A 27,876-nucleotide genomic window follows, 5' to 3' on the forward strand; every position below is an offset into this window, starting at 1 on the left:
ATCACATGTGGATAAACAAGAGTTAATTGAATGTAGTTCGTAGGAAAAGTCAAATGCTGAGTTTGTAAGCATTTCTCCAAGAGTATGGATGTTGTAATCCCCACGCCACCAAAAAGCAAATGAAAACCATTTTATTCACACTGGGAGATATGTTTGATCTGAGGTATGCAGATGTTGGCCAGGCCTTTGTAATCAAATTGAGTGCTTCTGCCCCAGATGTTAAAAAGCTCCCAGTTCAGTGTACGACAGTAAGGAGCTGGGCTGAGTTTTGCTGGTGATTTGTTTTTTCCAAAGCATGTTTTGTGGAATTAGGTCTTTAGGCTTGCAGTTTCCTGTACAAACTCTTGGCCTCTATTTTCTCTTGCAGTCTGGTGTCTGGTTTGGATCTGGTCAGATGAACCATGTCTCCTGGCTAGCTGACAACCCACAGGAGGTAAGCCTATAAAATGGCACAGGCCATGGTTGTTCATGTGAGGAGGACCACCTGGCAAAGATGGGTGGTTCCCATGTGTAATACTGTTGAGCAGTGCTCTGGGGCAGGGACTGACCAAACTTCTTTAGCACTCAAGGCACTTGTCTGAATTTCTTGGGATGAAAATCATTTCCAACCGGTTGCTAGTCTCGTCTGGATGCAAGGATAAGTCATTTTTCTTCTGCATCTTCTCAACACACCGACCTTGCAAAGTCTGCACGTGGAAGCGTCTCAGAAGGGTGACCAGGATGACCTTCATCATCACCTTGGCGATGTACTTTCCCACACAGGCCCAGGGCCCAAAGCCAAATGGCTGAAAGTACCTGTAAGGAACCTGGGAAAGAGATCAGACAATTAGCCAGAGTAGTAAAGGCTGCTGCTGCTGCTGCTAAGTCGCTTCAGTTTGTCTAACTCTGTGTGACCCCATAAGTGGGAGCCCACCAGGCTCCACCGTCCCTGGGATTCTCCAGGCAAGAACACTGGAGTGGGTGTAGTAAAGCCTAGAGTCATGCATCTCCATTTGATTCACCCTGAAAACACAGTCAGTCAGAATGCTCGGTTTTAGTGATTTGGCCATACTGCTTCCTCACAGACAGGAATGACTATGACTCAGATAAGACTCTTTCTCCATCCAGTTTGATTCACCCTTTGTGATACAGACACAACCTCAATAATTCCCAGCTACATTTTCATGTAAAGTACTCAGCTAGCTCTGTGGGAAGGCCACATCTTTACTGCTGTTCTGCCAGTCACTGAGGCAAAGACTGTTGTTGTCCCAGGCCATATAACCTGATGACAAAGACAAATTTAGGCAAAAGTGTGGATTCCTGTCCTATTAATGCCAAGAATCTAAATATTTTTTGTTATACAAATATTTAAAGGGACACGCCTCTCTGTCTTGTCTCCATTTGGGCTTACATATTGTCTGGCACTTGAAGGATACTAAGTTATTTTCGACCAGTTGGCAACATGGTATGGGTTGCTTATATGCAAGTACAGTGAATTAGAGAACTGGTTTAACTAAGATCATATCTCTTCCCATATGGAAATTGAAAACTGGGGTATGCAATGAACTATATGGATAATTCAGGTTCAAAAAGAATCATTGCCTAGAATTTGACATAACAGAGGCAGAATCTCCAGTACACCTCAATTAAGAACAAGGTGGGAGTTCTAATCACCAAGTCCTGTTTAGAATAGAGACTAGTACTTGTGGGGCCATTTGGTGAATCAAAGGCAGACTGCAGAAACCAAATCATTTCTTCTCATTTGATTTCCATCTAATCATCATAGATGAATCTACAGCTGAATCTACATGATGACAAAGTGATAAGTTTAAATGGAAAAGTGGGTTGGTTAAACAAACTTCACCTCATTTTAGGCAAATTTAGGGCCTGAATTGTTCACACTTTGATCTCTCATGTGCCTTCCATGAAGACATTTCCAAGAGCTGGAGAGCCAGCCTCCTTGGCTTGAGGACAGAACTGATGGGCATGTTCTAGCTGGGGGAAATATGTTCTCTCCTGGTGATGCTGGAAGGGATGAGTAAATAGAAGGAAATGTACAAACACAAATACAGAGGTGATTTAACAGTTGATGCTTTCAAGGGTGGCACACTCAGTTTTAAGAAAGGACTCTTACATTCTTGGCAAAGTTTTCAAGAGTAAATTCATTAGGCTTTGGGAAAAACTCGAGTCTTTGCATTCTTCCAAGATTCAGGATAATGTTAGTCCCCTTTTTCACTGGGTAGCCATCGATGACATCACCCTCTAAGGCTTTGCACATGACTAGGTCCACGATGGGCTGGTATCTCATGCTCTCATTAATAAAGTTTTCTACCACAGTTAGCTTTTGAATTTCATCACTCTTTATTTTTCTTTCACCTGTGGAAGCAGACAAAAAGGATAAAGGAGGTCATGCTAATTTCAGTGTTGCTATAGGTCAGTTTGAAAAAATTTATATATATAATTCTAATATATTAATATGCTATGTTTGGTCCACAAAGTCTTATGAAAAGTCAAATTTGAAGTCGATTATCTTAACATCTGAGGGATGTCATTGAGACATCTGGACTTGCAGAAAAATAAGGCCAGGTAACACTGGACCCACATCTCCACATGGCAGCCACTGGCTGAAGTTGAATGGCTGAGGAGCTCTATAGAGAAACTCCTCTCTGAAGCATCATGTAGACCTACCCAGTCTGCTTCAAACATTTATCAGCTACCTCTGTGGTTCTTGAGCTTTGTCCCCTATTTTCAGTTCTAGAAGACGTTAGTTAATTCTTTAGTCAAAGAGGGATGGTGACTTTAATCATGTTCAAGGAAACGTTCTTTTCTGGATCCTGTGCAGTCATCTGTCAGAAAATATCTCTGATTGTCCCTCCTCCCCATCTCATCCAGGACAACCTGGTGTGACAGAGTGGCAAAAACCCTGTCTCTCCACCACACAAAAGGGGGTCCTCAGATCAGTCCCAGGTGAGCTGGGAATTGGTGGACACCTCCACGGTCTCAGATTGTTTGGCTCCATACCAGTCAGAGAGGCTCAATTTATCCTCAGAATTGGCAAAACTTTAAAGCATTCTCAAATGGGATATCACCTCTGCAGAATGAAAATCAACCCAGGGTCCCGAGGCAACTCTGCTTTTGTACAACTACTCTATTCAGGAGAGGTCTCACTTGATCAGAGAACTCTACCAACCCAGCCCCTCAATAGTGACTCTCCTTAGGGAATGGGAACAAGACTGTAGATAAGAGTAGGAGGGATCAAGGGATATTACATTCTGCTTTATAAATCTCTCCATTATTTGATTTCTTTCCAACCAGCATATATTTTTTTATATCAGAAAAACACTGATACCTGTTTGGCATGATGTAGTTATGACACAATGACTTGCTTCATTATTCTCTGGGTGGGTTCTAGAAAGGTTTTGCCATAAGAGTATTAGGAGATAGAAACTGATATTCAGAAGGAATTGATTTCTAATCTCTCTTGTCTGTTTGATAAATTCTTACCAACAACAGTCTGGATTTCCTTCATTACTGCCTCTTCAACCTGGGGATGCTTTGCAATGAGAAACAGCATGAAGAACACAGAGACAGACATAGTGTCTGGTACTGTGATTAACATTTCCAGTATGCACTGGTTTACATTCTCTCTGGTCAGTTCTCCATGTGTCTGAACAATGGAAAGGGGGAGACATATTGGGAAAGTGAAAGAAAGGTCAGAACAGGAAGCGAAGTGGCATTCAAGGATCAATCACCTCAATAAAATGAAATCGTAGGAATTATGCATCATTTGGATTGATGATAGACTTTTGCATTAATAACCTTCAGTCTAAAGCTGAACAGTTTAACCAAAGATTTCTGTGTGTTTAGTGTCTTTGGACTTCTTGGTTTTCATATTTTGTGTTGTGCAGACACAGATGTTTCAGACTTAAAGTCTTACCTGATTGTCTAATAGTAGCCTATTGGATTGGACCAGATAGGTACTGGAACAGATACTCAAGAGCAAAAACATGCAACACTTAATAGGGAATTTTTAGACGCCTATACAGAAATAGTAACACACATATGTTGTGAGGGATTATGGTTAGTGCAGGTCTGTACCTCAGACAGAATCAACTCAGTGGCGAAATCCATACAGTCTTCCAGTTTCTCTGCTATGAAAATACTGTGCCTTTTTTTTTTCCTATCAGAATTTCCATTTCATCTTTCAAATCTTTGCTTGAAAAATCACGGGAAATATTACCTACTTGTACACAGATATGACCACACTTACCTAAGCAGTGGTCCCCAAATAGCCTGGGATGTACTGAAATGCCCTTAGACTTTGAATTCATAGAGAATGTCTTGATAGAGTTGAATCCATTTCTAAGTATCTGCTTCCTCCCTTTGCCAGAATCAGGGGCCTATGAATATTGCCATTTAAAATTTGCTTAACTGAAACCATTAGTGTTCATGAATAACTGAGTTTATACTTAATTCTTTGCAAATATCCTTAAATTATATATGTTATATCAAGTTAAGGAACCAGAGTTAACCAATATATCTCAGCACTGGTAGTAAAATCAAGATTGTAATCTGTAGTTAAGGGTTGAAAACTGGTACCAAAACGCTAAATCCAATTATGTTTTCTGATATTTGATTGGGCCAGCACTGTACTTAAATTAAACATCAAATCCCAAAGCTAGTGAATGCCATTGGTAGGATCATGCACACCCCAGTCTGCCATGGGCACTTCCATTTTCTTTATCTCATATCCACTTAGGCCACTTTTATCTGCATAACCCCAAAGATGATTAAACTTGAGGTTCCTCTTCTACACAGGAATTATTCCTCTTGATATTTATCTCATGCCTTGAAGTTTCTGCCTCACAGTAACACTGACAAAATAGTTGTTGAATGAATGACTAGTTACATCAATAGGTTTCTGCATTTTGAGAGTGTGGTGAATGGTAAAACACCTTGGAGAAGAGTCAAGGTTCTGGTCCAGGTTGTTGTCCTTCCACATAACCTACTTTTAGTCTCTGAGATGTATGTCTCTTTTAAAGTGAAGAGATCAGACTGGATGAACATTAAGGCCATCTTGACATCTCTATTCTGCTATTCTTGTCTTTAAGTATATGCATTCATGTATAATTGTATTGTTTCCTAGTTTCAGGGAATACTATTCTGTATTAGGTTAAATGTACAATAAATCTTTCTTTCAAATTCTTGTTGACACATTTGCCTACACATTTAAATACTCAATTGACCTAAATAGCCTCTATGTTTACTCCAGTTTAGCAGAAGTAAGGGAATATTCTTTAATATTCCTGCTATTTTTAAGGTTTTCTTCTTCTTCTTCTTTTTTTTTTTTTGGTTTCTCAGGGAAGATGTTTAAACGTTGAGAGATATTCTTCAGGAGAGTAATTTAATGTGTCATTCCAAATAAGGACGTTTACTATTGTGTATGTCTGTATGATTACAGGCACACACTTACACGTCATTCCAAATATATAGCAGGGATATATTCACATTCATTTATTCATCTACCCAGCCATTTGTTCAGCAAATATTTGTTGAGTGTCTCCTATATTCACTCAGTGGTGGTCTAGAATGTTCATAACATTACTTACCCAAGCAGTGGTCCCCAAATAGCCTGGGATGTACTGAAATGCCCTTAGATTTTGAATTCATAGAGAGAATGTCTTGATAGAGTTGAATCCATTTCTAAGTATCTGCTTCCTCCCTTTGCCAGAATCAGGGGCCTATGAATATCCATTGGGATTCCTCCTATTCAGGTTAAAAGTTGCTCCTAATTAAATGTATGTATTAGAACTTGTTTGTCATTAAAAACTAGGAGAATTGAGTTTAGTGATAGTTTTCAGAAAATACAAACTCTCTGACTTACAAACTTAAAAGAACGCATCTATTGGAACTCTGAATGTATTTTGTACAAGATAATTGTGTCTAGGTTCCTAGTGTAGGCCACAAACACCTTCAATGTATTCTGAGACTGAAAAAACCTTACACTTAAGAAAATAAAAAGTACAAAATGATACTTTTGTAATACTGGAGATTCAAAGAGGGAAAAATATAAGATTGAATATCTAGGGATGGAAGTAGATGTCCCAGAATCCTATCCATAAGTATATATTTTTAAAAAATTTTGGCATGATTAAGACAGATACTTTATGATCTCACTTATATATTGGATATTTTTTAAAAAGCCCAAATCCCAAGGTCTTTGTTAAAAGAAGAGATTGGTGATTGCCATGGATGCTGCCTGTAGTTTGGGTGTGAAATGGGTGGAGGGGGTCAAAGGTACAAACTTCCTTTCAGTTATATGATTGATAGGTCATGGGGATGTAATATACAGCACGGTGATTACAGTTAACATGCTGTTTGCATATTTAAAAGTTGTTAAGAGAGTAAATCTTAAAAGTGCTCATTCAAGGAAAAAATTTTCTAACTATCTTTGGTGAAAGATGTTTACTAGATTGTGATGAACATTCTCAGTATATTCATGTATTGAATCATGCTGTACACCTGAAAGTAACATAATGTTATGTGTCAATTATGCCCCAACAGTAAAAGTATTGGTGTTATTGCAAAGGCATGGGGCGGGTGGAGATTAAAAGATTTCTCTAGGTCTTTAGTGCTTTAGATCAGAGAAGATATTACCTAGTTCACTAACCATTGGCAAATTTATAGAGAGAGGGAATGTTGCTGAGCTAATTTCAAAGAAGACAAAGAAAGCTGTTATACATTTTCATGCAGTAAGTTTCTATGGGCCTGCTGACCATAGTGAAGCTAAAGTAATGTAGCTGTGGTTCAATATGATTTTTCAGACCACCACACAATCTGACCACAGTGAAGAGATGAATCACTGACCACCTTGATTCAAGTCACAGTAAGCTCTGGTTAAAAGAAAGAGAAGTGTTTAAAGGACCATGTGTCCAAATCATCCACCTGATACTCATTGACCACTTGAGAACACGTAAGAGCAACATGAAACTGACTTCCTGGACACTAATATTACTGAATTTCAAAATGTGCAAACATGATGAAGTTAGCTTTTCAACCAAGTTTGGGAACTTAAGGCACTGGAGAATTTAAGATACTCTGGACATCTGGGGAAGATATGAACAGAGGGATGGAGAGAGATAACCTGTTTACTGCCTACTATGTGACATGCTCTGAGTTAATTACCCTGTATAGAGGATCTAATTAACCTATATACCACCATGGAAAGTAGGCTATACTTTGTTTCAAAGAACTTCCCAAGACCATTTGGTTACCAAGCAGTAGAGATAGGATAGAAACCAGGTCTGTCTACTTCTAGATCCCCTGGGCTTTCCTCTGGTTGTGGCTCATCTAGTGGCTGGCTACTCATATCTAAAAACCCAATGACTATCCAATAGGCCATTAGGCATCTGTACAGTCTTCTGCTAGGGTAATCTGAGACCAAAGCAAACCCAATAATGACAATTTTAGGATCCCTCCAAATATAAGATACATAAATAAACAAGACATCTTATAAAAATTCATCATGAAAAAATTTTGTGACTACTGTCATTTCCTACAAGTTGAATTAAGTAAAATTCATTCAGAAGCAGCACAACAACAAAATGATTTGGTTTTCATTTCTTCAGACATGCATAGAGAATTCTGACAAATAATAATGATAGGTTCAGCCAACCCTTCTCTTCAACTCAAAACACACTTCAGTGTTCTAGGTCCAGAGATGGGGCTTTCAACCTCTGAGGTGAAAAGCACCCCTGGGCCAAAGGCTGCCTTTTCCTCTGTGGTCCGGTCACAGGGGCCTGAAGCGCTATAAGAAGTGCTTCACCAGCATCTTAATCAACAAATCCCTGTGGTTTTGGAGACAAGTAAACTTACAAAGACTCCATCAATAGCTAAGACCCAACACCAATCAGTCTCATCAATAATTATTCAAAATGTGATACTTACACAGACTTCTCATGCTTCCTGCATAGCCAAGAAAGCTTAAAGAAGATGTCTGGTTTGAGAAGGAGAGCCTGCCATGCAGGCTCTGCCTGGATTTTAACCACAATGGTGCATTCTGGAAAAACAGAGAAAGATCAGAGCATGTGAGCAAAAATATGAGTCCAAGAAGGATATGCTGATGAGAGAAGATCCCTGTAGACTCTCCTAGCATCTTGGACTCTAAGTAGGACAAGGTTCTGCTTGCAGTGGGTGTTTCAGCCACATGAATGTCACCAAACAAATCAACACTAATTTATCCTACTTGTTAATCAGAGATGTTTACAGTTTTCAAGTTTGTGTTAGAGACACAGCTTAGAATTTCATATCCTTCTCCTAGACTGAGCCTTCAACACCTTCTGTTTTCCAGACCATGGGAAATAAGAAGTAATTAAAACTGTTATGGCCTCAATTCTGGCAACTGGCATGGCAAAATTCGCATTGTGTTGTTTATATTTCGGTCCAGTGTGTAGAATTCATCTTGGAATCTTCAATGCCTTGTCCTGTGTCTTGTGCAGTCAGCTCTTTAATGCATGTTTTTTAATTAAATTGAATCCCAGGGGAAAGATAACTACTTATTTTTTCAGATTATATACACGGGAAGGGAAGAGACATAAGCAGATGCAGAATCTGTGGTTCATAGAAATGAAGAAGTTTGCCCAACACCATACAGCCAGTGTGGCTGGCAGCCCCTAGGCTGGAGCCCAGTCCTATCTGACCCCAGGGCCTTGTCCTTTCCTGTTGGTGCGCTGGGTCCCTCAGGCCCATTGAGAGTTTAACAAGGACCTAGTGAGCAGGGGGAAATACATATAACTCTGTATGGATTATACAGGTTCTTAGCCACACAGTCTGCATCCATAAGTTAAAAGAGAGCTGTACATTGCACTTTACTTTAACCCTCTATGGATCAAGGCTAGTGGGGAACCAAGAAGAAGGGACTTCTAAAATAGGTACCTGTCAATCCTTAGGAGAGATGTGTGTGGCAAGAAAAGGCAAACAGGACTTTCATATAGGACTCCCCCCTATATGAAAGGGGATCCAGGCAAGAGGCTGTGACTAAAGTCCTCAGAGCGTATGGGGCTCCCATCCTGATGTCAGTCAGACAGGGGTCCTGTGACTCTTGTAATGAATAATTAAAGAGCAGGGGAGAGGAGGCGAGGAGAGTGGAGAATAAAAAGGGAGGGTTTATCACTTGTTTGCTTGTCCAAATGTAGTTGATCAGGGAGTAGGTGTGATAGCTCAGCTGGTGTGGGTGAGTGTGAAAATCATGCCTTGTTCTTATGCCTGTGATGTTATTCCCTCAGATCTGCAGTGGGTTCAGGGCCACACTTTATCTGGGGTTTTTTTCAGATGTCCATTCCAAATCAGAGGGTCAGAGGCCTTTCTGACCACCTTCTCTCTCCACAGTAGCCTTGGTCTCTCTCCAACCACCCCCATTCACTTTATAGCCCTACACCCTACTTTTTTTCCAAGGCAGTTATTTTTGCCTAAAATATTACTAGATAGTTACTTGTTTACTGTCCATATGTCCACTGGGATGTAAACTCTTTGAAGGCAAGGACTTTATCTAGTTCACTACTCTAACCCCAGAACCTAAGCCTGCCATAAAATAGGCAATCAATAAATATTAGTTGAAAGAATGTATGAATCAGTGAACACTGTTAGAAATCAAATCAGGAGAAATTACATTAAGCTGACAACAGAAGAATGGAATGAATCCACATGATTGATATTTGTTCTTTTGTTGGTTAGAGTTGCATATGTGTGTTTAATGATTTTTTTCTGTAGTGTAGTGAGGAAAGCATCTTCTTAAGTGAAATATCTTTCCAGTGTTGTTATAAATGTTAAATCACAAACTTTACGTGAAGCAGCTTTTTATACTGCTTTCACATAGTAGATACTAAAGTTAATGATAGTTATCATCATCATTTCCAGCAGCAGCAGCAGTACCCTTATCATCATATAGATAGAGTCAAAGTTTTCATGCTTAGTGACTTTGAGGGAGAGGTGTGTTTGTCCATTTATGTGTTGTGTGTGTGTATATATATATATGTGTGTGTGTACCTGTGTGCACGTGCACATGTGTGTGTGTGCGTGTATGGAGAGATAGAATGTTTATTTGTGTATGTATGTGTATATATACATATATATGTGTGTGTGTGTGTATATCTATATTTTGGCCAAAAGAATGGCCAAAAGGTGGGTAATGATTAAATACATAGGTTTGGTGATTAGATGTATTTATGACCAAATGAAATGATCATATCTATTAAGTTTCAGGTTAGAAACTTAATAGATGTGTTTGAGTAGAATCATCCTATTTCCTAGAGCAATGAGGAGAGATACAAAAGAAATAGAAAATGGCCCGCACTATGGATTTTTATGATCTTATAAGTGAGGAAGGCAGACATACCAGGAAAACACTTTAGGAATACTTAGAAAGATTTAAAGAAGAACAGTGTACAAAAGAGTGTATCTTTCCTTGAGTTCATTATCCTTCTCATGCCCCGTTTAGTAAAGGACTGAATGTCAAGTCATGAGAATGAAAATTTCAGTACCATCCAAGGGGATCCCCAGGAAGAGCATGTTAGAGGTGTCCAGCATGATGCGCCACATGAGGGTTAATACGTCCACATAGCCCAGGTCAGTGTGGACCTCCTCCAACCTGTCCGGATGCTTGGTGATGAATCAGCACAGATGGTCACCATGAGCACCAGGCCAGGGACGGACAAAGCTGAAGGGGACAACATCAGAGTGAGCTTCCTCCAACTCGGGCACACAAGCAATCAGGCAATTTTGACTTTTTATGTTTGGAGCTTAACTGACCACAGACTTTTATTAAATGAGTTGAAATTTTCATCTTTAAATTTTCTTCTATATTCTACTAATTGTCCAGTATCAAGTAGCATGTTTATTATTAAAAATAGACGAATGGATGAATGAAAAATGAATATTTTTAGAACAAATGACACAAAATTAAACTTGTATTCTACCTATGACAAATCATTTGAAAGACTGCAAATGAAATCTTTAGTACTGGTGGTCATAAGTTACAAACCAGTGATTTTCTATATTTATTATATACATTTCTCCCTAAAGAAGGTTTGGATTTTCACCAGGGTGATATTTTATGTTTCAGTGGGTGGCAGAATATTGATACAGGACTATTCAAATTGGATCTTACTTTTATACCTAAGGTGCTTCCTGTTTAATTGTAGTTCATATTTGTAAAGTGTTAGTCTTCCCAGGCAGCGCTAGTGGTAAAGAACCCGCCTGCTAGTGGAGGAGATGCAGCTTCAGTCCCTGGGTCTGGAAGATCCTCTGGAGAAGGGTCTGCTAACCCATTCCAGTATTCTTGCCTGGAGAAGCCCATGGACCAAGGAGCCTGACAGGCTGTGTCCATAGGGTTGCACAGAGTCGGACAGCACACACACATGCACAGTCTTATAAATGACCAAATATACCTTTCTCTTAATTTTGGTTTTTCCTCAAACTACATCCAATGTACTCAATGTCAAAACTTCAAAAAAAAAAGTTTTTGTTTGAGCCATCTTCCTCACAGAACTGAAAACACTTTAAGTGCAGTAATAACCTATTAGCTTTATAATTCATGTCCACAGAACATGCTGGCCCTTGGAATGAGTGGATGAAAGGATGAATGAAACCAGGTAGAGTGAAATGGCTCTGATCTCTTCCCTTGCTTGGCTCCTGACCATCTGAGCAGTTAGTAATTTTGATGGTATGTGGTCTAACATTAGACTTAACTCTTAAAGTCCTGCTTTCTCTTTTGTTCAAGGTTGCTATAAGGTTTCTTTAGGAGTAATCTCTCTTTTTTTTCTGTATTTTTCATTCAATTGTATTGTAAAGTCAAAGTCCTCAAATAAAATAAATCAGCTGTGCTGCAGAAGCCCTTTAAGGCACACTCTGAAGAAGAAAAGAGACCTGGTGAGTGGTCGAAGATTCTAAACATTTTCACTCACCCATATATAAACAGGAAGCTTGGGTTGGCAGTGTACTTTCTGACTAGGAGTGACTTGGAGATATGGAAGGTGGGAATGCTGTTTCCTGGGTGACTGTCACATCGGCAAGTGGGACCAAAAAAAAAAAAAAAAATTATTCCTTCATGAATAAATCCTATGCATGAAAATGTTGGCCTTGAATATCAGTCCCAGGCTGATGTCTGATTTGCCTCTACATTCAAGAGCTTGAAACCTCATTTCAAATGTATAAACCACATTTCAAACATATAAACAGAATGGACAGACTCTAGAAGCTGGAAAAGTAAAAAAAACACTTTCTCCCTAGATCCTCCAGAAAGAGCACAACCTTGTCAGTGTCTTGATTTTTGCCCCATGAGACCCACATCGTGAATCCCAAAGAAAGGCCATGCCAAAGAATGTTCAAACTATCGCACAATTGCACTCATCTCACACGCTAGCAAAGTAATGCTCAAAATTCTCCAAGCTAGGCTTCAACAGTACATGAACCAAGAACTTTCAGATGTTCAATCTGGATTTAAAAAGCCAGAGGAACCAGAGATCAAATTGCCAACATCCACTGGATCGTAGAAAAAATAAGAGAGTTCCAGAAAAACATCTACTTCTGCTTCATTGACTATGCTAAAGCCTTTGATTGTGTGGATCACAACAAACTGTGGAAAATGGGAAAGAGATGGGAATATCAGACTACCTTACCTGCCTCCTGAGAAATCTGTACACAGGTCAAGAAACAACAGTCAGAACCAGACATGGAACAACAAACTGGTTCCAAATTGGGAAAAGAGGACCTCAAGGCTGTATATTGTCACCCTGCTTATTTAACTTCTATGCAGAGTACATCATGCAAAATATCAGGCTGGATGAAGCACAAGCTGGAATCAATATTGCCAGGAGAATATCAATAACCTCAAATATGCAGATAACACCACCCTTATGGCAGAAAGTGAAGAGGAACTAAAGAGCCTCTTGATGAAAGTGAAAGAGGAGAGAGAAAAAGCTGGCTTAAAACTTAATATTCAATAAACTAAGATCATGGCATACAGTCCCATCACTTCATGGTAAATAGATGGAGAAACAATGGAAACAGTAACAGACTTTATTTTCTTAGGTTTCAAAATCACTGCAGATGGTGGCTGCAGCCATGAAATTAAAAGATGCTTGCCCCTAGGAAGGAAAGCTATGACAAACCTAGACAGCATATTAAAAAGCAGAGACATTACTCTACTGACAAAAGTCTGTATAGTCAAAGCTATGTTTTTTTAAATAGTCATGTATGGATGTGAGAGTTGGGCCATAAAGAAAACTGAGTGCCAAAGAATTGAAGCTTTTGAACTGTGGTGTTGGAGAAGACTCTTGAGAGTCCCTTGGACAGCAGGGAGATCCAACCAGTTAATCCTAAAGGAAATCAATCCTGAATATTCATTGGAAGGACTGATGCTGAAGCTGAGGCTCCAATACTTTGGCCACCTGATGTGAAGAGCCGACTCATTGGAAAAGACCCTGATCCTGGGAAAGATTGAGGGCAGAAGGAGAAGGGGACATCAGAGGATGAAATGGTTGGATGGCATCACCGACTTGATGGGCATGAGTTTGGGCAAACTCCAGGAGTTGGTGATGGACAGGGAAGCCTGGCTGCTGCAGTCCATGGGGTTGCAAAGAGTTGGACACGACTGAATGACTGAACTGAACTGACCCACATCTGAATTTTGACTCATAAAACTGTAAGATAAGGAATGTGTAGTTTGAAGGCAAAGACTTCAGTTTCAGCAGGGTATAGTAAAGAGATAAATCACTAAATAAGGATATTTGGAATCTAGTTTCTGCTCTTCCATATCTGGCTGTGTTGCCTGGGGGAAAGTCACAAGCTTTCTAGAAATGTATTTACTTAAGTATGAAATTCTCAGGCTGGAAGAGATAATGCACCACTTCTTAGTTCTAAAATTCTCTGTTATTTGCAAATTGCCTTCTGTTAAAACATCTGGGATGTCAGCCAGTGGTTCAGCAAACATGTTGCTCTGTTAAATCAACTATATGGCTGACACACTAAATTCTTAATTGAAGTGACATTAAGTGTACAGCGAGCCAATTCTTTGTCACATCCATAAGGTGGATGTAGAAACAGGAAGAACCAAATTGAAGTGGTTAAATATGTCGGCTCTGAGGTTTTCTTCTGTGCTACCTTTTATTAATGGTGGAAATTGAGCATGGTACTTAACCTCTTTATGCCTCAGTTTTCTCATTTGCAAAATGTAGGTGATATTTACCACATGGAGTCGCTGTGGGATTAAGGTATTCAGTGTTTAAAACAGCGCCTGTTACAGAGTATGTGTGTAATGAATGCTGTGCTGTGCTCAGTCGCTTCAGTCAGGTCCAACTCTGTGACCCTGTGGCTCTCCAGGCTCCTCTGTCCATGGGGATTCTCTAGGCAAGAATACTGGAGCGGGTTGCCATGCCCTCTTCCAGGGCATCTTCCTGACCCAGGGATTGAACCTGCGTCTCCTGCATTGTCAGGTGGGTTCTTTACACTACTAGCACCACCTGGGAAACCCATAATGAACCCTAGCTCTGACTATTTCAAAACTGTGAAGCAGCAGAAGTTAATGATTTCATAAGGCATATTCATAGACAAAAGAGCAGAATTTAGCCAGACACCTGAATACCTTTCATAAATTAAGTTCTGACAGCTTTCCAGATAACTGGATTATTGTTAAATACGATGCCTTTCTCATGCATGCCAATGAACTGCAAGCCAAGTTTGCTGCCAAATTGAGATGTATGATTGTGCTTCATTACACGGAACACACTCGAGGACCTACAGAGAGAGCAAACCTTGGGGTTACTTGTTAAGGGTCAGGAGAACTCAGTGTGATGAGTTTGCTGACCTGGTGTCTCTCGTAGAAAATGTCTGTTGATCTAAATTCGGTGCATAATTTCTAGTATTCAGATTAAATTAAATGAGCACCTCCTTCTTTGTGTTAGCAAAAGAACCTCCTTCTCTGGTTGAAACATTTCTACCTACTAGCTCTTTGTTTGAGCATTACTAAAGATCAACAGACAACGCACACATAGAGTTATTTGTTATTTGCCCTTCTCTAATAGCAAGTCTCTAAAATATTATCCACTAATGTGGTCAAAACTGCAAGCCTGAAAGAAAATGCACCCTCCACACCACCATGTTTCCAGGAGCCTCCAGCCCTGAAGCAGCCCCACTCCAGACAGTGCCCTTCTCCTTGCTCCCCACCCCCACCCCCCAAACCCCACCTCCCCGCATAAGGGAGCCTCAGAATTGGGAGATGCTGGAATAATTGAAGTCTCATGACTTCAGTCTGGAAGCAGCAGTTCTGCCTTGTACCACCCATTCCTCAGAGTCTGTAATCAGGTCTGGCCCTTCCAGGGGTATCATTCTGGGACTGAAGGATATACCTAGGTACCTCTGCCCTGAGCTTGGCTGACTTGGGTAGGCCTGGAAGCCTCTGTGTGGTGGTGACAGTTGCTCTCCCAGAGCTCTACATTCATCATGAATCACCAAGGTCTTCAGGGTCACAGAGTTCTCCCAAGACATAGGATATATTGAGCCATTAGATAGCCCTTGATGTGGCATCCGTGGGACTTTGCCAATAGCCCAGGCTTCCTTGAACTTCCCAGTTCTTCTTCCACTATTGTGCCTTCTATCCTCACTCACATGCCTAACTCTTTAGCCCTGAACTGGGTTTCAGAGCAACTAGGAAGGTGGAGGCAACCCTTCCCCACCCATCTCCTTCTCCAGGACTTATTTCCTACTCCTAATCCCAGTCTAATTTGGGCACAATAAGCAAGGAGCATTATAGAATGTTGTAAATTCCTAGCTGAAGACATACTGGGGCCTCCTCGTGTGCAGAGAATATTGTCTTCATAGGACAACGGTACAGAATTCTTCTACAGAGAGCCTTACTTTGTCGAGATTTTTTTATTAAGACTGCTTATAAGTTAGGGTATGGCATTGGCAAGAAAAGTCAATCATTTAAATAATTTACAATTGAGAGGATAAAGGATAAGAGGATAGTTCTCTTTAGTATAAAATGTAGGGTAGCTTTATTTTTTCCATCATATATTTAATACTGACACGAATCCAGATACTTCTATTTGTATTCCAGGCAATTAATACGATTTGACACACAGATAAAATTTTGCACTATGTACAGACATCATGCCATAGAAAGGACTGAACTTCTTATTAATTGATAGAGTTCAGAATTCTAGCTATTTTTACCATTCCCCCCCTTACTCTATAATCAAAACAGCAAGTAAGTCATTTGTATACTCTTACTGCACAAACTAGGATCAACAAATTTTAAGTTCTTAGAGGACAAACAGAATGCTATTACTCTGCTCTGACATTTAGAGCTTTTGGATATATCATAAAACGCATTGGTGTGTCCAAATGTTTTGATGAACTCTGCCCAGTTAAAAACTTCAACCCACAGGGAGCCAAAACCAGTGTTCTGTGACAACCTAGAGGGATGGGATGGGGTGAAGTTGGAGGGAGTGTCAAGAGGGAGGGGACGTATTTATATCCATGACTGATTCTTGTTGATGGATGGCAGAAACTGACACAGTAATGTAAAACAATTATCCTCCAATTAAAAATTTGTTGTTGTTTAGTTGCTAAGTCATGTCTGACTCTTGTGACCCTATGGACTGTAGCCTGCCAGGTTCCTCTGTCCATGGAATTCTCCAGGCAAGAACTCTGGAGTGGGTTGCCATTTCTTTCTCCAGGGGATTTTCCCAAGCCAGGAATTGAACCAAGGTCTCCTGCATTGCAGGCAGATTTTTTTTTACCAACTGAGCTACAAGCGAAGCCAATTAAAAATAAATAAATTAAAAACAAAAACTTCAACCCAACTTAGTGTTAGCTAATAAAGAGCTAATGGTTAAATCAATTGTCCACCAGGGGGCGCCAATATCTCAGTTAGAGACAGATCTGAGTCAGGCTCTGACTTGGCAAAGAACAAAGTAGGCAAGACAGAAATGACATACACTTCTTTAGGGTTTAAAATAAATAGGCTGGATAGATCAGGAAAATGATGAAGGGAATGTTGGTGAGGAGCTAAGGACACCAGCCCAGAGCTCTCCTGACATTCAGGAGAACTGTAAAGACCTCCTTCCCTCAGCTGGGCCAGCCTGTAGCAGCAGGTGAGGGAGATATTACACTGACTGACTGAGGAGAGATCAGAGAATCCACAAGCTCAGAATGGATAGTGAACAGTGTAAGATGCCCGGTCCCTGGAGTCATTATCCTTCTTGAAACATGACTGAAGTCAAAAGCCATCTCCAAAGATGGCAAACCTATTGTCTCTTCAAAATAAAAAATAACCAGGAAGTGAGTGTTGGTGGTAAAGAGAAGCCACCCTCATTTCTGAGTTTAAAGAACTCACAGACCTGTGGTGAGGTTCAAGATTGATGAGTACGAGAAATATGGGGAGACAATCAATGGAATAACTGGTACCAAACATTCAAAAGCACTTGCTTCCTGTAGGCCTGTTCTGTGCTGTCACTCACACTCCATCAATCCTATCACGTTTTCCCTTTCCTTTGCCCTCTAATATTCTTACTCAGTTCTCATACTGAGGTCACTGCAAGAGAAAGTGAATATTAACAGAGAGACCTGACTGCAACCACCCTAAGCTGATCAAATTTAGTATCCATAATATTGAAAGGTTGTTGCTGAACGATAAGACGCGGGATTCTTGGCCTCTGGAGGAGACGAATTCAATCCGGGGCCAGAGACGAGGCTGGATCGCTCAGAGCTTTTGTGTAATAAAGTTTTATTAAAGTATAAAGGAGATAGAGAAAGCTTCTGACATACGCATCAGAAGGGGGCAAAAGAGTACCCCTTTGCTAATATTAGCAATGGAGTTATATACTCTCCAGTGAATCCAAAGAATGTCTGGCGGTTGTAAAGACCTCACCAGACCTACTCCCATAATTTACATTTTAAGATAACAGAGTTGGCCAGAAGGTTTAATCCAAAGATTGTCCTCAGGCAGGATACATTATTGTTATATAGTCACTCACAATCTGTTAATGAAAAGAAAGGAGTGTCATAAAACTTAGAATGGCACCAGATAATTCATCCCTGGCCATAAAACGATTGACTTGAATCTTGTAGAAGGGCAGATTACCAACAAATAGTTTCGTTTACATAGATTAGGGGAACAATACCTGAGTAAGTAGGTTGGGCCATTTGGCAGAACCAACTTGAAGATAGAGTCATAGCTTAAGACAATATTTCCATAAGAAAAAGAAATGTATTGGTTAACTCAAGGTTTGAGAGTAGTTAGCTTCAGGTGAAACCAGGTGTCATGGCAACACAGCATTTTAAGAGAAACCTCCTTTTAAATTTGTATAGAGAAGAAAAAATATCGCTGGTTTGTTTCCTCCTGCCGCTTAAGAGAGATAAAAATGTCTGGCACTTGCAGCCTCTTTCCTCCGTTTGGAGTCCCCTGGCCTTCCTGCCTTTACCCTCTCAATATGAGACCACCTTCCCCAGTCTCTTGATGTGATGCAATATGAAGTGTATAGGATTAAACAGGAAAGTATTCTTACAAGTTAGCCTGAATTGAGTTGAGCCTAATAGACCTGGTGTTCAGTTTATAAGCAATACCAGGAATAGAAGAGTATGTTCAATGACATCATAATGAAACATTAAAAGAAATATGGAATGTGGGACATCCTGTAAGACAACTGACATGTCTCTTCAGAAGGTCAAGGTCAGGGGGCAAAAAGTAGGGCAATTGTTCTTCAAACTTTCCTGTTCATTTGAACTTTTCTTATTAGAAAGTTAGGAAAGTATCTCTTGTCTGTAAGTAAAGTCTCTCCCTTTCATGCATCCTCAACTCCCTTGAGCCTCTGCTTAATTTGTCCTGGTTGCCTTGTAAAAACTCAACCCTGGTTAAAGCCAACTCTTAGTTAAGTCTGTGCTTGCATATGGCAGCTGAATGGGGCTGGAGAAAAGGCTATTGATGCACGTGGATATGGGCTTCCTAGGTGATCAGTGGTAAAGGACTTGCCAATGTAAAGTGGTAAAGTCTCCGGCCTGCCAATGTAGGAGCCACAGGAGGTGTGGGTTCAATCCCTGGGTTAGGAATGAGCTAAGCTCTCTGTTAGTTCATCCCATTTTACTGGGGATGAACTTCCATGTCCCTATTCAAGGCCAATTCCACATGTCACTCCTTTGTCATCTCACCTAGCATACTCCTTCTTTCTACTGCGTCAATGGTTTTCCTCTGTGACTCATCATTCCCACCAAAGCACACATATCATAGTATCTTGTATCTCAGCAAACAGAAAGACTTGGACCAAATACCCCTTTCAGCCTTATTCTATTCCTCTGCCTCCTTTAGGGCAAACTCTTTGAAGAGTTTGTATCTCCCACCTCCAATTCTTCTCTCCCCATTCTCCACAGTGGTCACATTTTGCCCCCAGAACTCCACTGAAACTCCCCTTGTCAAGGTCACCCTTAACCTCCCTGGTGCTAAATGCAATGCTCACATCTGTCTAGTCATGTGGCACTATCTGGATACTTGCCAGTTCCATCCTCCCTGACATGCGTTCCTCACCTGGCCTTCAGATCACCACTGTCTCCTGGTTTTCCCTTTTCTGTTTGGCTCTCCTCCTCAGCTCCTTTGCTAGTTTCTGACTACAGAGGAAGGTCTGGATGGTCAGAACTTCCTTCTTAATATTCCATTCAGTGGTGCTAGGCAAGTCAAGTCAACATATCTGAAATGGAATCCTGATTTTTCCCCATCTGAAAGAAGTTACACCCACCTCATCTTCTATACAGCACATATCTACCTGATAATAGTGTGGGCTACCATCCTGGTTTGCCTGGAACTATCTGAGTTTTACCATAAAAATCCCACAACATGGGGATAAATTTATACACTATTAAAATAGGTATATAAATACTATAATGATAGTTAGTATTTAAATTGGTAGCAGATGGGTCAGTTTGACCCCAGTTAGTGTATTAAGTGCTACTCCCTTATTGATGCTACCCACATTCTTCTTTATGATATTCTTGCAAACACCAATATATACTAATGGCATGAAGTGTCTGTGGCCCCTCATTATTTACAGCACCCCTGCCTGGGGAATGGTGCGCACTTTACCTGCAGATGATCAGATGCCCTCCCCCCGCCGCCCCCAGCTGCTCAGGCAGAAGCCCAGCAGCACTGGTGCCTGACATCTCCCCCACCCACAGCTCTGCATCCCCCACCACTTCAGAGCTAGCTGATCTGAAAAGTTGGGCCATAATCTCAGCACAGTTGTAATGACGACAGATGTCAAACTTTCAGAAGAGAAAAGACCTGGCATATTATTCAAAGAAAAAGCTTTCTGGGGTCCAGTGGGGTCTCTTCAAGAGGTACAGGAAGTTCTGGGAGGCTCTGAAGAGCAGCGAGGGAAGGAGATGGGGACAAACACATCCTATTCCTGCGGGGAGCTCAGCCCTTAACAACAAAATCTGAGCGGCTCAGAGGCAATTATAGAGAACACAGAGACTCCAACCAGAGAAAAGCCTGTGAGGACAGGACAGGGGGAGAGCTGGGAGAGGAGGGATGGAGCCGGGGGCAGGGCAGAGGGCTGTTGTCTGTGTCCTCAGGGCGAAATAAGCAGCTGACAGTGTCGGGGTCAGTAAGGTCACTTTCCTGAAAGGTGCAGACTGGTCAGACGCCACGTGCTGTGACCAGGATCCTATTTCAGGAATTGCCTGTGAGGTTCCTGGGCATTTATCTGGGGATCTGAGTATCTAGTGTCTGTGAGCAGTTTCTGTCCTGATCACCTGATCCTTTCTCAAGTGCTTCCTTCTTCCCTCCAGGTCTTGTCTTGCAGGTCCACCACCTGACCTAGATAGACTTCAGGGGGAGAAAATTGGACAAATCCACTACAACCTGCTTCAGTATTTCCCCATACTGAAGGGAAAAGCCCTCTGTCCTGGAAGCTTCTTACCTTCTCTCTTCCCTCCAGCTTTGCAGCATGTTGCAATCACTTGGGGACCTCTAAAATCCTCTGATGACTGGGTTCCCTCCCCACTGGAGACTGTAAGAGTTGGGTTTATAGCCAGGGCTGTGGGGTTTTGAATAGAAGCCAGGGTGAGAAGCACTGCTTTAGTTCTTGAGCTGCAGGTGTCATCCTTGACTTAAGTAATAAAAAGATATCTTTAGCAATAGACATCAAAATATCAAAATGAGTTTGTTTTTTAATATGAAAAAACCCCAGCCTTGATTTTTAAATATATCCCCAATTATCAACAGGCTTACTTGCTAATAATGAGGGTTTCCTCTCCATGTACCCAGACTCTCATGAATTCTCCACACATCTTGTGGTAATTGCAGGCACTGCCGATCCCCATCCAGAGGAACCTGCCGTGGGAAATGAGGGGCCCAATTCCCAGAAAGTAGCCAGGACCTACGAAAGACATCAGATCACAATGAGTATTTCAGTACCACTCAAAAGAGCAATTGCTTAAGATACTGCTGTTCTTGTTCCTATAAATCCAAATGTCCTTTTACATCTTCTGGTGTATGTAGGTGAGTCACACACACAAAATAATTAAAACAACAACACAAGTTAACATGAGGCTCTTCATAGCTCTGTGAATTAAAAGTAGTCCAGATTCTGTACCTTACCAGTTCCTTTTGATCTTAATAATTTCAGTCTGAATGGACCGGAATAGATGTCTACTATATTCTTGCTGTGTTAAAGGGTATCAGTGGTGTCAGATACAAGTCAGTCAGTCCCTCTGAGAATAGGAATGAAAATGAGGACAAGTGACAAGTTGACAGATTTGTCTGGTTGCCGAGTTTTGTCTGAAAACTTTGGATTTGAAAGCACCAGTTAATGGAAGGGTAGGTTTGAATTAATTTGTGATTTTGGTGTCATCTTTTTAACTGTGAGAAATGTGGTCTGCAAAGGCAATGTCCAAACAAAAGGCATCCATTTCTGTTGTTGTTTTTTTTCCCCCAGAAAGGTTTGGTTTAAGAAGAGAATCTTAAGTCAAACCTCATTAGACAAAATAAAACGAAGCATTGAGTAATGAGGTAGTGGGTCTGATCAGTGTCTCGACCAGAGTCTGAGTCTGGTGACATGGTTTTTCTGAAGAGCAGTGGCCCTCATACCCTTGCTGATGTAGATGATGACAGAATTGTAAAGAGCGTGAATCTGGTGAGCAGCCAGGGGATTTGTTGTTGCTTATATCGGAGAATAAACCTGGTAGCTTGATTTCAGGGGTGATGGTGAAAAGTTAATCAAAAGCGTGTTGGAAAGATTTTAGAGTTCTATTGTAAAGTTATAACATTTCTATATCTTACTCCTAAGTTCCATTCTGTCAGTGAATTAGTCTTGGGGCCAAAACTTACTTAACTCTCTGAGACAAAAGAGTACAATGATGGTAATTTAGATAAGTCTTTGTGTGAATTATTTAAATTGGATGTCAAAGTCCAAATCTGACAAACAAGATTTATTACTTAACTTTGAAGTAGCTGAATTAATGTGGAAAAGACTGTCAGGGTTTTCTTTTTGCCCTTAAAATGGAAAGTCTTTGTTAATGTCTATATAACAAAAACAAGTTTGGGAGTCTTAGGTCAAGGAGTCTTAATCTTGTTATTGTTCTAATAACGCTATAAACAGTTGACTGACTCATATAGAATTTTTTATTAGACTGGGTACACATGCCTGCTATGAGGAATTCTCCCTGAAAACTGCCAAACAGTCTGATATTTCTGAGAATTCTGTTAATCTGATAGTGTAGAGTGGTGGGGTTTCTATTAGAATTATCTAGGTAATTATATTATACATTTTAAAAAATTTTTAATTTTTTAAAATTAATTAATTTATTTTAATTGGAGGCCAATTACTTTACAATATTGTAGTGGTTTTTGTCATACATCGACATGAATCAGCCACGAGTGCACATGTGTTCCCCATCCTGAACCCCCCTCCTACCTCCCTCCCCATCCCATCCCCCAGGGTCATCCCAGTGCACCAGCCCTGAGCACCCTGTGTCATGCATCAAACCTAGACAGGCGATCCACTTCACATATGATGATATACATGTTTCAACACTACCCTCTCAAATCATCCCACTCTTGCCTTCTCTCCCACAGAGTCCAAAAGACTGTTCTTTACATCGGTGTCTCTTTTGCTGTTTTGCATATAGGGTCATCATTTCCATCTTTCTAAATTCCATATATATGCGTTAGTATACTGTATTGGTGTTTTTCTTCCTGACTTACTTCACTCTGTATAATAGGCTCCAGTTTCATCTACTTCATTAGAACTGATTCAAATGCATTCTTTTTCATGGCTGAGTAATATTCCATTGAGCGTATGTACCACAGCTTTCTTAACCATTCATCTGCCAATTAATCCACAGAGCTTGTTGAAGATTCTTTCTGGGTGTGATTTTCAAAGGATCCACAGAGGTCACCATTTTTCTTCCACTGTCCAGGGCCTATCTAGCCCTTATGGTGGCCCCACCATCACCACCACACCCAAGAATAAAAGAAAATAAAGGGTGGGATGAGGGGAAGGAATCAGTTCAACATGGGAGAGAGTAGAGACAAGGATGAGCAAAGTGGGAGGGAGACAGGACAAGAGGCATTCCAGAGGCGTTTTCACCTTCAGAGCAAAGCTGGAATGAATTTGAATCAAAAGAGCAAAGGCAATCCTGGAATTTTACCTTGTTTTATTCCATCTTAAACTTACCTTAAAGGATACTTCTACCAAGTATATTTTACCAAAATAAAATGCAAACTAGAAGACATTATCTAAGGTATTTTTAATGCTTTCATTTAACATGTACATAACATGCACATACATGTGATGATTGTTATAAAAAACTCACCTGAGTTCATTTGCTAATATATTGTGGCTTCAACCATACCCTCAGATTTACTCTTTGCCATTCAAAATTGTTTTACCCTCATGGACCAAAACCCCAAGAAAATATTCTCCTTAGATATAGAACTAAACGGCTGTATTATCTGGTATTGAGGTTGAGTTTTTATAGTTCCAAACCAACAGAAGATAGCCAGTGATCAGCAGCATTGCAATGCTGACAACAGTCACACCTTCGGCCACCATGCCGGTGACATCATAATGCATTGGGTTCAGCACTTACAAAACCGTCTTATGGTCCTTGATCTCAGGGGAAGCAATTTAAAGTCCTGTAGAAATCAAGAGGCAGGAAAATTAGAGAATCCCCCAAAGGTACATCTAGGACTTCTGTTGCTTCAGAGAATGCAGTACTATAGAGATGGGTGCTTTGTTTGATAATGTGATGGGACATTTAGACAAGACAAATTTGTGATTTCAAGTCAGAACAACCAATCCCAAGAGACAGAGCTTTTGGTTTGAAGTGTGACATTTCTGACCTTTGCAAAGTATCATGTTCTTTTAGATGCTTGTTCTGATAGAACCTTATCATCTTGCCCTTGAGTAGGTAGAGTGACTGAATTCTTAATTAAGAGCCAAATTTCTTACTGAAGTACATGAAAATGTAACTTATTCCAGAGATGGAGTCATTCTATGACTTCATCAGCATTTTGTTTAGGCAATCTTTTCCCGGGAGGCAACTTTTTTTTTTTTAAAGCATTCTCTCACCCCCTTCCTGCTGAAAATTACTTTCCCCAAAGAGTAAGCTTTTTACAGTAATGAGAACTTTTAATTTCTCACTCTTCATTTTTCTTCTGACTCATCATTTTTATGATCATTACCTCAAACTCTTCAGCATGTAGATTGCTTATTTCCACTTAATTATTTGTTGGGGGATTTATTTTATTATTTGATTTGGAACAGATTTCTCTATAGCCTCATTTTGCCTAATTCACTGTTTTTATTCCTATGTATTTGATTTTGTACGTTGATTTTGTTTCTAATCTTGGAGATTTCCTTATGAGGAAATGTCCTGCGGGCCCAGCAGTACACTGCCCTCTGGTCACCTGAGCAATATACTTTAGGGGTGCCCTCTATGTTGGCTGCATGAGTCTCTCTGTTGTGGCAGGCTGATCACTGTGGGCGTGGTGATTGATGTGGCTGCACCAAGGTCAGATGCACCCTGCCTTGTGCATCCCTGGAGAAGGAAATGGCAACCCACTCCAGTACTCTTGCCTGGAAAATCCTATGGACGGAGAAGCCTGGTAGGCTATAGTCCATGGGGTTGCAAAGAGTCGGACACGACTGAGCGACTTCATCAGACTGCCATCTGTAGGTGGGCAGGTCCAGGTCATGAAGTGGCTTTGAAGCCCCAGGAAAGGGGGGCCTTGGGCTAATGCTGGTCTAGTGGTGACAGAGCTTGGTCCTGGGGTAGCTGCTTGTGGGTCCAGGACTCCTAGAGCTGGGCCAGCCTGTTGATGGGTGGGACCATAGCTCAGAAGTGCTAGGCCTAATGTCCCCCTACTGGTGGGCAGGGCCAATTCCTCACTTGGAATTGGGTGACTGTGGAGTCTGGGGTGACCCAGAGCTGGTGACAGCCCACTGGAGTGCACCAGATCCTAACACAGCTAGCTGTGGGGCCGTGGTTTTCCCAGGGCTAGTGTCCACCTACTGATGAGTAAGGCCAGACCCCAGGTCTAGGGGTGGCCCACCGGTTGAGTGGATCTGTGTCTCTGGTTGGAAGGTTCTTAGATTTCCTTAGGTCCTTAGGTGTTAGCCTGCTGGTGGGCAGTGCCAAGGCAGAGGGGGGCTTCTCAAGACTAGTGCTGGCCCCCTACTGGGTAGAGCTGGGTCCCAGGGTCTCTGGCAGCAGGGCCCTAGTTTGACACCCAGAATTTGTGTCAGCCTGCAAGGGCTAGGGCCTAACCCCTTGTGGGTAAGGCCAGATTTAGGGCTAATGTAGGCCTTCTGGTGGGTGGTCTGGGTCTGATGACTAGCTTCAGAATCCTGGAGGTCTGGGGCTTTGCTGGCCTGTTGGTAGGGAGGGCCAGTTCCTGGGCTGCTGGGTGCACAGGGTGTCCTTCAGCAGCAGGACAGTGGGGCAGTATCCCCACCCAGGGGATACTGGGTGAACTGGGACTTCCTGTGACTCGGGCAGACTCACAAGTGGGCGAGGGCAGGTCCCTGCACTGATCATCTAGGCAGAGAATTTCACAATGGTGATTACCAGCACCAGTGTTTCTTGGTAGGATGTGCTCTCATTAATGACTGCTGCCAGCATCGAAGTCCCTAGGCTGAGTTTCATTTGCTTCCTGTGTCTCTGGGAGGCTCTCCAAGGTTAGCAAGTGGGTCTGACCTAGACTCCTTTCAAATGACTGCTTCTATCTTTGGTCTGTGAGATTGTGAGATTTTATGTCCACCCTTTAGAACTGGATTCTCTATTTGCCACAGACCTCTGGCTCTCCCAAAAGTAGCCCTACTGGCCTTAAAGCCAAATGTCCTGCAGGGCTGAGAATCCAGAAATACACCCATGCACTTATGCTCACTTCATCTACAATAAAAGAAGCAAGAATATATGATGGAGAAAAGACAGTCTCCTTAAAGAGTGGTGCTGGGAAAACTAGACGGCTACATGTAAAAGAATGAAATTATAACATTCTCTAACACCACTTGAAAAAACAAACTCAAAATGGGTTAAAGACCTGAACATAAGATTGGATACTTTAAAACTCCTAGAGGAAAATACAGGCAGAATACTCTATGACATAAATTGCATCAATATATTTTTGGATCTGTCTCCTAGAGTAGTGGAAATAAAAACAAAAATATACAAATGGGACCTAACTGAACTTAAAAAGTTTTTACACAGCAAAGGAAACCAAAAACAAAACAAAAAACCATTTATGGAATGAGGGTAATATTTGCAAATCATGTGACTGACAGAATAATTTCTAAAATATGCAAATAGCTCATGCCGCTCAATTTAAAAAAACCAAACCACCCAATCAAAAAATGGGCAGAAGATCTAAATAGACATTTCTCCGAAGAGATGCACAGATAGCCAATAGGCACATGAAAAAAATTCTCAATATTGCTAATTATTAGAGAAATGCAAATCAAAACTACAATGAGGTATCACCTCACTCCAGTCAGAGTGGCTATCACAAAGAAGTCTGCAAATGATAAATGATGGACAGGGTGTGGAGAAAAAGAAACCCTCTTACAATGCTTTTGGTGGGAATGTAAACTGGTGCAGCCATTGTGGAAAGCAGTATGGAGATTCCTTAAAAAACTAAAAACAGGGGTACCATATCATCCAGCAGGACCATTTCTGGGGCTTATGTCCAGAGGAAACTAATTTAAAAATATACATGCACCCCAGTGTTCATAGCAGCACTATTTAGAATAGCCAAGACATGGAAGTATGCATGAAGAAGTGTGGATAAAGAAGATATGGTATATATACTCAATATTCCTCAGCCATAAAAAGAATGAAATAATGACATTTGTAGCGACATGGATGAACCCAGACATTATCATACTAAGTTAAGTAAATCAGACAAAGACAAATACCATGTGATATTGCTTTTATATGTGGAATTGAAGAAAAAAAAGATACAGATGAACTTATTTACAAAACAGAAGCAGGATGACAGACATACAAAACAAACTTATGGTTTTCAGAGGGGAAAGCAGAGGAGGGATCCCAAAGGGGAGTTTGGAATTAAAATGTGTACATTATTATATGTAAAATAGATGACCAACAAGGACCTACTTTAAAGCCCAGGGAGTTATACTCAATATCATATAATAACCTATAATTGAAAGGAATCTTAAAAAGTATGTATGTATATTTATTTGTAAAACTGTAACTGAATGACTATGCTTTACACCTGAAACTAACAACATTATAAATGAATATATATTTCAATAAAAGTTAAATGGATAGATACATTTGATTTTAGCCGTTAAAAACCTACAAACGTCCATGGGGCTTCTCTTCCTT

At 40.9% G+C, this 27,876-nt stretch overlaps 1 long non-coding RNA gene and 1 pseudogene across 1 annotated transcript in view; one reads left to right on the forward strand and one right to left on the reverse strand.

Annotated features, from left to right (window-relative positions):
* The window catches only part of LOC122705608, a 104,342-nt gene extending 103,909 nt beyond the window's left edge, over positions 1–433 (forward strand). Inside the window, exon 4 of the long non-coding RNA XR_006344158.1 lies at positions 368–433. This is a non-coding gene — a long non-coding RNA (uncharacterized LOC122705608). The remainder of the gene's footprint in view (positions 1–367) is intronic.
* Positions 434–557: 124 nt separating this feature from the next.
* On the reverse strand, positions 558–27,199 carry LOC122705637 (annotated as a pseudogene).
* Between the last annotated feature and the right edge of the window lie 677 nt (positions 27,200–27,876).

Source organism: Cervus elaphus, chromosome 12, assembly GCF_910594005.1.
Source record: "Cervus elaphus chromosome 12, mCerEla1.1, whole genome shotgun sequence".
NCBI classification, from domain to species: Eukaryota; Metazoa; Chordata; class Mammalia; order Artiodactyla; family Cervidae; genus Cervus; species Cervus elaphus.